Source organism: Colossoma macropomum, unplaced genomic scaffold (assembly GCF_904425465.1).
Source record: "Colossoma macropomum unplaced genomic scaffold, Colossoma_macropomum, whole genome shotgun sequence".
Classification (NCBI taxonomy): Eukaryota; Metazoa; Chordata; class Actinopteri; order Characiformes; family Serrasalmidae; genus Colossoma; species Colossoma macropomum.
This window is the reverse complement of record NW_023494787.1, coordinates 27,151,930-27,160,891: the sequence shown is the minus strand read 5'-3', so window position 1 is coordinate 27,160,891 and position 8,962 is coordinate 27,151,930.

Below are 8,962 nucleotides of genomic sequence, written 5' to 3'. Positions count from 1 at the left end.
ACAGCACATAATATCATTAAAAGATTCAGAGAATCGGTAGAAATCTCTGTGCAAGGGACAAGGCAGAAAAATGATATTGGCTGGCTGTGATCTTCAGGCCTACAGACAGCACTGCATAAACCAGACATGATTCTGTAGTGGAAATCACTGCATGGGCTCTGCATGGAACACAGTTCATTGCTGCATCCACAAATGCAAGTTATAGCTCTACCATGGAGCAACATATGCTGCCATCTAGATAATGTGTTTTTCAGGGAAGGCCTTGCTTACTTCAGCAAGACAATGTCAAACCACATTCTGCACGTAATACAACAGCATGGCTCCTTAGTTAAAGAGTCCAGGTGCTGAACTGGCCTACCTTAGTTCAGAGCTGTCACGCACTGAAAACGTGGCATGCTATGAAGATCCTATCCAGATTTCATGATGATCAGCTCTCTTGAGTGTTCTTGAAAGCATTGTGCATCTGACTAAATGAGAAAAACAGTTTGTCCTCCATGAGGTCCTAAATGTTCTTTGCAACCTGAAAACACATGCCAGCACAGAAAAAACATGAATTATGAAAGCCTTGGTAAGTAGGCACACAGTGTTTATTTGTACCTAAAGGTACAAGTTTAGCAGATGTGATTAATCAGGGAAATAACTAAACCAGGGCTGCACCAAGTCTGGCCCACCAAAACGTTACCGTAACCCCATCCCTAACCGAATGAGATAACAAGCAAAGTTTATACCATATATAATTCTGATTTTAGTTACAAAAATGGTGTAGTGTTAATCTTTTTCATTTGTATATTGTTCTGTCTTTTTGGGTCTCGGCCCACCACAAACATGCACCTTGGCTTCCCAAGACAAGAAGTTTGTGCAGCTCTACACTAAACTGTACTGTATTCCAGCTAGTTATAGGACCAGAACTATAACAGGGGTCTGTTATTGGTTCAAATATTATTGTGGTAAAGATAGTTAACATCAAAAGTTATATCAGCGATTGCAAAATCCCAGACTGGAAACTAGATTTAAGGTCTGAATGTTAAGAACCTCTGCTACAGCTTGTTGTTATTCAACTACAGATGAGAGGCTATAAAACAGCAGAATGTTTTTCGGCCTAACATTTTGTTCCCTTATTTCTTTTCTCTTTTTTCGGGATTTATTGAAAATGTTCTCAAAGGTACAATCAAAATTTTACATGAGAACATCTGAGTAAATGTAACTAGTACCCACCTCTGGTAATATGCATCTATAAAATGTATGTAATATCTGTAAATGTATCTGTAATATGTAGTAAACATTTGTATTTAGAATGTAGCATGCATCTACACGTCATGTGCATTCTTACTTAGGGAGTAGCAGAGCCATGTAGAGAGATATTCGGATATTCGGGAGAAAAATGTTCACAGGACAAAGCGTATCAGGTCCTGAACATTCTTAGTTACCACAGGGTGCGATGGAGGTGACTTTTCGAAAACCCCATTTGTTCTGGCCATAAAGAAATCGAGCTTAGACCCAGAGTTCCTAATATGTGCATAAGAGCATGGTGCCGACTACAAAATGACGACATGACTAGAGAGGAGAAATACTGCTCAGCAGTGTCTTCCGGGCTTGTAAATCATTAGAGGGCGCTCCCGAGCCGGTCCAAAATGAATGGGTTTATACAGAGCATTTGCGCAAAATAATAGTTTGTAAATGCTTAAACATTTTTAGATATAAGAATTCATTTATTTCCTGAACACAGAACAGCATAAAACATTTTAACACAGCTGTTATATTTTTGAGCACTTTTGAGGTATGTGACTTATATAAAGTTGCCTCATGTACACTTGTGACGTCAGTAAGCACAAACTGCTTCACTTAGCCAATCAGCAGCAGCACTTGCTAACCAATCAGCACTCAGTAGCAGTAATGCTAACCATTCAGCACTCAGTAGCAGTAATGCTAATGTCCTACTGCCCAAAACCTGTTAGCTGTAGAAAAAAGGAAGCATACAGGTAAGTTGTCATTGCTTTTTAGTGAAATACATCTTTCTACTTTTTAAAATTAAAGGAAGGTCCTGAACAAGAACTTAGAAACTGTTTAACTCGTTTTTAGCTGTTTAGCTCCATTCACTTCATTCATTTAAAGACTCGCTCGCGAGTGCCCTCTGGTGTTCAATACATGTTTCTGATATAACGGGAGAAATAGGAAGTCGGCAGAGTCCCCCATCAACCGGCTCTGTTAGTATGCAGAGGTGAGGACAGAGCCAGTGTTTTTTTCCTCATTACACATTCTCTGGTGATGACTTGAGAACTGTGGCCTTCTATTCTAAATCTAAACAGAAAAAACGCATTTTCCATATGTTCACTGCCAGTTTGGCGCCGATATGTTAATAGACCACTGTAGTCGTGCGTCACTCTGTAGTCCTCGCTATGCCCATATTAGGAACTCCGGGTCTAAGCTCCTTTTCTCTATGGCCAGAATGAATAGGGCTTTCGAAAAATCGCCTCTATCGCCCAGTGTTAAATGAAAATGTTTACAACCCGATACGTTTTGTCCTGTGTCAGTAGTTCACTACTCCCCAACACTGATAGATACACTGTGATTATTTTTACTATAAAAGTGAAAGTGCATCATAATTAAGGCTCATATAATGTAAACAGTAACAACTGAGTAGCAACTAATATTTACTATTTTATTCCTCATAATAATACATACCATAAATAATATTAAAACTGTTGTTTTGCACAGCCCAAATAAAATTCTTTAATAATGATCAGACGTGTTCCTTTTGCTCAAATATACAAAACCGATCAAATTCAGGATTATGTGTTTTCTCATGATAATACATGGGCCTATAGATACATGCCTGGTTATTGGTTAAGCTCCCCACCGGGGAATTTGAATGTTATATCTGTAGATGCAGTAAGTCTGCCACTGAGGCGTAGTCTGAGATCCTGAGTCCACCCACCACCCCCGCCCCCAGTTCCTTATTTCAATTTCTGGAAGTTGGCAACGCTAGCTGTAAGAGGAGGTCAGGTGATGATGGAGCGACACACACAGTCCATCTCCTGCTCAGGGAATTACACTGGATTTATTTTACTTCTTTTATAATGACTTCTTCTTTCCTGAAGTATTTTTTCTTGGTTTTGCAGTGACAGTGTAAGAAAAGCAAGAGCAGTGTGGATGCTGACAGGCTAGTCTGTTAACTGTATGGCATGATATTTTTTCATTTCAGACACAGGTATCAGTACTGAAGTACTGAGTACCAGCTGATACTGACACAATATTTTTTCTTTATAAAGTAAAAGTTGGCTGTCAAGCTTAAACTACTCAAACATTCTGTTACCCCACAGAAATAAACACACAGCTAATGACATCACAGTGTGAGTGTGTGCTATTTCAGGCTAGATTTGTTATAGGATGGCTCAGATTGACTTTTTTTCCCTTCAGTATCCGATTTAGCATTTTCTACTGATATCAGCCTGATACCCTTCAGTACAATCTACAGAATGGTATTTTTGGTTGAAGATTTTAAAATAACTTTCATTGAATATAGGTCTACAATTAGCGACAACCATCCTGTGCCTTCAGTCTCTTTTCAGTAAGGATGCCTCACTTCTCTTCACAGTTGAGGAAGTAAGTATCTTTAAAAACTCAAACATCTAACATTCTGATTTATTAATTAATTTATTTATTGTGACACTGAAAATCATTTTCTGCTTCTGTCTAGTCTGCCACATTGGAGATGTTCACACCACAGAGTATTTTAAGTGGTTGTAAGGAGGGCGTGCCCTCGCAGTACAGTTCGGTGAAAGTTACCATGGACAAGGAGATCATAGTGAAAGAGTGCACAGACATCTCTCTTGCCCTCGGTGTGCTGTTCAGGACCTACTTTGTCTTTGGGGTGGAGAACCCTAGGGGTCTTACAAAAACCCTTATGTACCATGAAGCATTTGTATTTAAAATGAAGGAGGAGGGATTCCTTCCATTCACACTGAAACAAGTATTCAGTTCTCTCTGTGAGTAAAACTTTGTTTTGTATCAGCTGGTATTACTTAAATGGGTATGTTGTTGAAATATTTACTTGTGGTGCTGTTAAGGATGAAGGAGTTCTCACAGTTGAACACGCTGATTCATTTTCTGTATGTGATAGTAAGGTTTTAGATAGTAAGGCTGAACTGTTTATATGAATTAACTCAATAAATACAATTATTTGCAAGTATAATATGGTCATCAGTTATTTTATGAAGGAGTTTATGCAGTAACATTTAATTTTTACAAGGATTTTCTATCAAATTTAAAAAAGAGCAAAATAAATTTCGACGAAGCAAAACAGGGTTCTATATAGATGCTATATAAATGTTCCACTATTCTTACAAGCTAAAGAACCTTTTTGTAGTACTATCTCGAACCCTTTTTGCTGAGTGTACTTTGTAGTTCTTTTCCACCCTGTGTTTCTGATGTGATTACTTGTTCGCATACCTGTATACAAATGATAGTTTTATTTCTTTTTGTCTTTCTTCTCTCCTTCTAGAGGCCCAGCACTGATGTGGCTTTTGCAGCACTGTCCTTTATAGAAAAAGAGACTTCATGAAACATGGACTACAGCATGACTGTCCAGCACAGCACCAGGACCAACTATGACACTTAAAGAAAATGGACACACTTTAATATTCGTCAAGGCATCACACCCCTGATGATTTACTTCTGTATAAAGGACTAATGCAATGACACATTACCTTTACAGACTGAAGGGCACAGTGACCACTGTCTGTTTGAACCTGACAGAGATCACTTTCCATATTCTAAATCCTCCCATTGCCTGTTTCCTGAGCAGAAACTTGAAGGTCTGCAGGGACAAATAAGAATCATACGAATCTGTTATCTATTAAACAGCTATCCTTGCTGAAAAAAAGAACTAAGACCAGCATGAATTCCACGCTGGTCTAAACTTGTCTAAGCTGATCTATGCTGGTCTTCCAAGCAGGGATTATAAAAATATTGTACAAATGTTTGTTTTTAAATAAACTTAATTTATGTTACACTTTTTTATTCCAATTTTCCAATGAGGCAATTTTAAAGCCAGAACTACATTTTTGTTTCCTGTTCTGTTGTTATATGTTTATTTATTTATTAAAATAGAATGTAAAATGGTATAATGGTATTTTCTACAGAAACACTGTTTACACTTGGTGAGTCTTTATTATATCAAACATTTCATACACAGGGTAATACTGATGGAATTTACTACATTTGAATTCTGGTACTTTTTAAAGAACCTACACATTTTGTGAGAAGCTACTTAAGAGGACGTTATGATATTCAGACAATCAAAGTCTAATGTCCACTATAACAGACTACATGAGATTAAACTGTCCTGCTTCAGAAGAGAAAACTGAACGTTTTATTTTATTGTAAAGGAAAGGGGAAAGTGTCTGTCTTGGGCATCAGGGTGGTCGGTGGTGTCCTGTACTTTGGTGCTTGTTGTCTTGAAGTCCATTCTAGAAGATGATCTCCATCCTTACAGTCTCAAATCTGCTACTTCAACTCTCACTCTTCTTGGTCCTCCTCCTCTTCCTCAGACAAGCTTGAGGAGATGGGACACACACAGGAAGCAGATGACTTCCTGCTCATTCCGTGAGGGAGCAACATCAGGCCTGTAAGAACCATCATCATCCTCAGTGAAGGAGTTGTATCTCTTCCTGCTTTTGGTCTTCATTCATTCTGCACCTCTTTTCAAAGTTTGAGCCTCGTGTTCTCCTGCTGGTATGTTTTGTTTGTGCTGGTTCTCCTGCTGATTTTCACCTTCCAGCTCAGCCTTCTTAAATGCTTTCGCAAAGTCAGCAGATGGGGTCAGCTGAGTGTCCCCTGAGAATTTTGGGGCTCTTGTCACTCTGCTGCACAGTGGAGGAGCTTAGCTGCACCACTTGGACCAGGTGTATGGCATCGGTCTGAAGGTCCGCAGCTGACCAATCTGCACTCTTGGTCTGCTGGCTGGTGCAGCCCGCTGTCTGGCGCGGTGGGGACACGGCTGAGGAGGAGGGCTCGGCTGAAGGACGGGTGATGGAGGAGGAGCCGGGGGGATCTTCATATCTTCATCTTCAGCAGGAATGGAACGTGGCTTCAGTGGAACGGTCGCACCCTGTATTGAAAAGTCCAGTGAGCTCACTTGTGGTCTGGGCACAGGAGCTGCAGCCTGGATGAAGATGGACTTCATGGAGCTTCTTGATAGCTGGGGCTTCCTAACAGCCTCACCAGCGAGCGTTTCACCTGCCGTTTGCAACACATGGCATTTCGCAGGAGGACCAGCGTTGATGCCGATGCCTTGACAAACAAACGAGTTTCCAGCTCCACTCTTTACAGGCAGTGGTGGAAACTTGGTGGACCCTGGCTTCTTTGGAGGGTTCTTCACGGTTTTCTGTTCCTTCTCCCAAATGTCGGGGAAAAAAGAACCGCTGTCCTGTCCACCAGCAGGTGCATACACAACCGGAGGGCCATCATGAGCATGCGGTATCACTGTTATTGGCCCATGAGAAACTTCTCTATACAGCAGGTGTGCATAGCTGCTCTTCTGGTAGTTCTTCTCCATTACTGTACCTTTTTTTCCTCAGGAGAATCAAGAAAAAGAATTCTGGGGAAACAAAAAACTTGCTTTCAGGTGTGCAAGTTCAATTTCTGTTTGATTCTTTTTTTAAAAGAAGAAAAATCTGTTGTGAAAAAAATGCGTTTTAAAGAACGAGCTGTAAACAGTGATAACGGTCCGCTCTGATGAAGAGTCAAATGCGAAATGCTCTGGAATGTGCAGAGTGAACATTTAAATACCCCGGCTTTCCCATTATGACGTCATAGTTGGACACGCCGCATGAGTCATTGATTACATAATGACCGAATAAGGCAATCAGCCGCGATTCTCCTCAGACCGGGGCATAAGTGGGCGGGGCACCTGTCAATCATTTTCCAGTCCAAACAATCAAATACAACACTTTCGATGTCAATCACTTTTCTTTACCCAATCACCAACTGGAGTTTTCTGTCCATCATTTTTTCGGCTGATTTTACAGTTCCTCCAGAAGAGGGCGGTAACTATGGTGCGATTGGTTAAAAGCAAATCTATTGAAAAAACAGTGATGGAAAAGGTGCTGCATTGAGCAGTGACAAAATTATATTCTTACAAAGTTATATTCTTATATATTTATATTTTTAGACAATTATATTATATTAGACAAACTAGCTAGCTATGAACGTTACATTCAAGTGTGTATAGACCACTGTAGTCGTGCGTCACTCTGTAGTCCTCGTTATGCCCATATCAGGAACTCCGGGTCTAAGCCCCATTTCTCTATGGCCAGAATGAATAAGGCTTTCGAACAATCACCTCTATCGCCCCCTGTGTTAAATAAAAATGTTCAGAACCCGATACGTTTTGTCCTGTGTACATTTTTCTCCCGAATAACACTGGATCCTCCGAATTACGAGGTCGTTAAAGAGCCGTAATGCTAATATTGCTACATGCGAGCCAAAGCTACTGGGCATCAATTTGATGTCACTAATGCTGGCCTTACACCAAACGACTTTTCAAGCGATTTCACTGTCGCAGACAAACAACCAATGTCGGAATAAAATCATGAGAGTCTTGTTAGAGTCGCGTCGCGCTCGCGTCATCTCGATCGGTTAGTGTAAGGTGGTCAAGATGGCGGTCTTAAGTCAGTCTTTTTCTCGTCTTGACGCTACGACAAAATCAACCGTGTTCAATATTGTCGTAAGTTTTAAGTCTTGGCTCATGCAAATAGTGACGCGCCAGGGGCGCGCGTGAGAGCTTACGGGCGAGCGCGTGCGTGCGGCGCGGTAGAAAGAGAGAGAGAGATAGTGAAAATGTACGTGTGCCTCCCTGAAATCTCTGTTAAAAAGGCAAATCTGCTCCACATTAATACAAAAATCATATTTATTCAAAATGTAAACTGACTGCTTTAATATTTCAAGTTCACTAAGCGTAACAGTGATGTAAGGAAATGTGCAGAGGACTTTAAGAACGGCATTATTCAAGAATCATCGATTTTTTTCCCTTGCTTTCTGTTACAATTTGTTTTTATGGTTTAGTTCATAATATCCAATCAACAGTGCTGGATCGCTGTATGTTGTGTTGATATGTAAATCTTTATATCAAATTTAAAGAGTATCTGCACATTTTACAGGTTAACTAAAAAGATTCTGGGTGATGATCTGCCAGAGTATACAGCTCTACAGTGAACTGCTCTGAGCCGTGCTGAGCCAACGTATCTTCCCCAAGTGTTTATCTGCTTGTAAATTTCCACCAGGTGCATGATGGGGAATAATCTCAAAAATCTAGTTGCAGTCTTGTAAATAGTGACACTGCAAGGTTTCTTGTCTTTGCAACATCATAGTCTGAGACTAAAAACCGTGACACTGTCTTTAGGTGTGAGAGGGTGTCAGACTTTAGTCTTTCAAAAGTCTTTACAAAGTCTTCTGAAAGTCTTCTAGTGTATGGTTAGCCTAAGCTACAAGAAACTAAGGCGGGCTGTGCCGGTGCTGTGACGAGCTGTGCTATCAAAATGTGCCGTAGCGCATGATTACAGGCATACCCGTAAATAAAACTTATGGGTGGGATATTCTGATATGCGAAAACTCCTTATCAAAAACACTACCCGTGTTAAAACTACCAGGCTAAATTTAAGCTTTTTTCGCAGCTTCTTGGTTGAATGTTCCCGTTCCACCTTAAACAGTACAGCAGCTGTGACTAGCTATCACAAACATTAGCAAACGAGACAAAATACTGACCTGTTGGTTCTGTGAAACAGCAAAAACAAGTTAAGATTAGCTGTTAAGCGGAAATAGATAAACCTCCTCATATCATGCCTTTCAACCCTCCATGAAGCTGAAGTCAGCTTCTTTTTCGCCGGCTGCTTCTTCATATTTGCTCATATTTGGTCAGAACGTGACTGCTGCGCCATTTAAGGTGGAACGGGAAAAGTCGAAC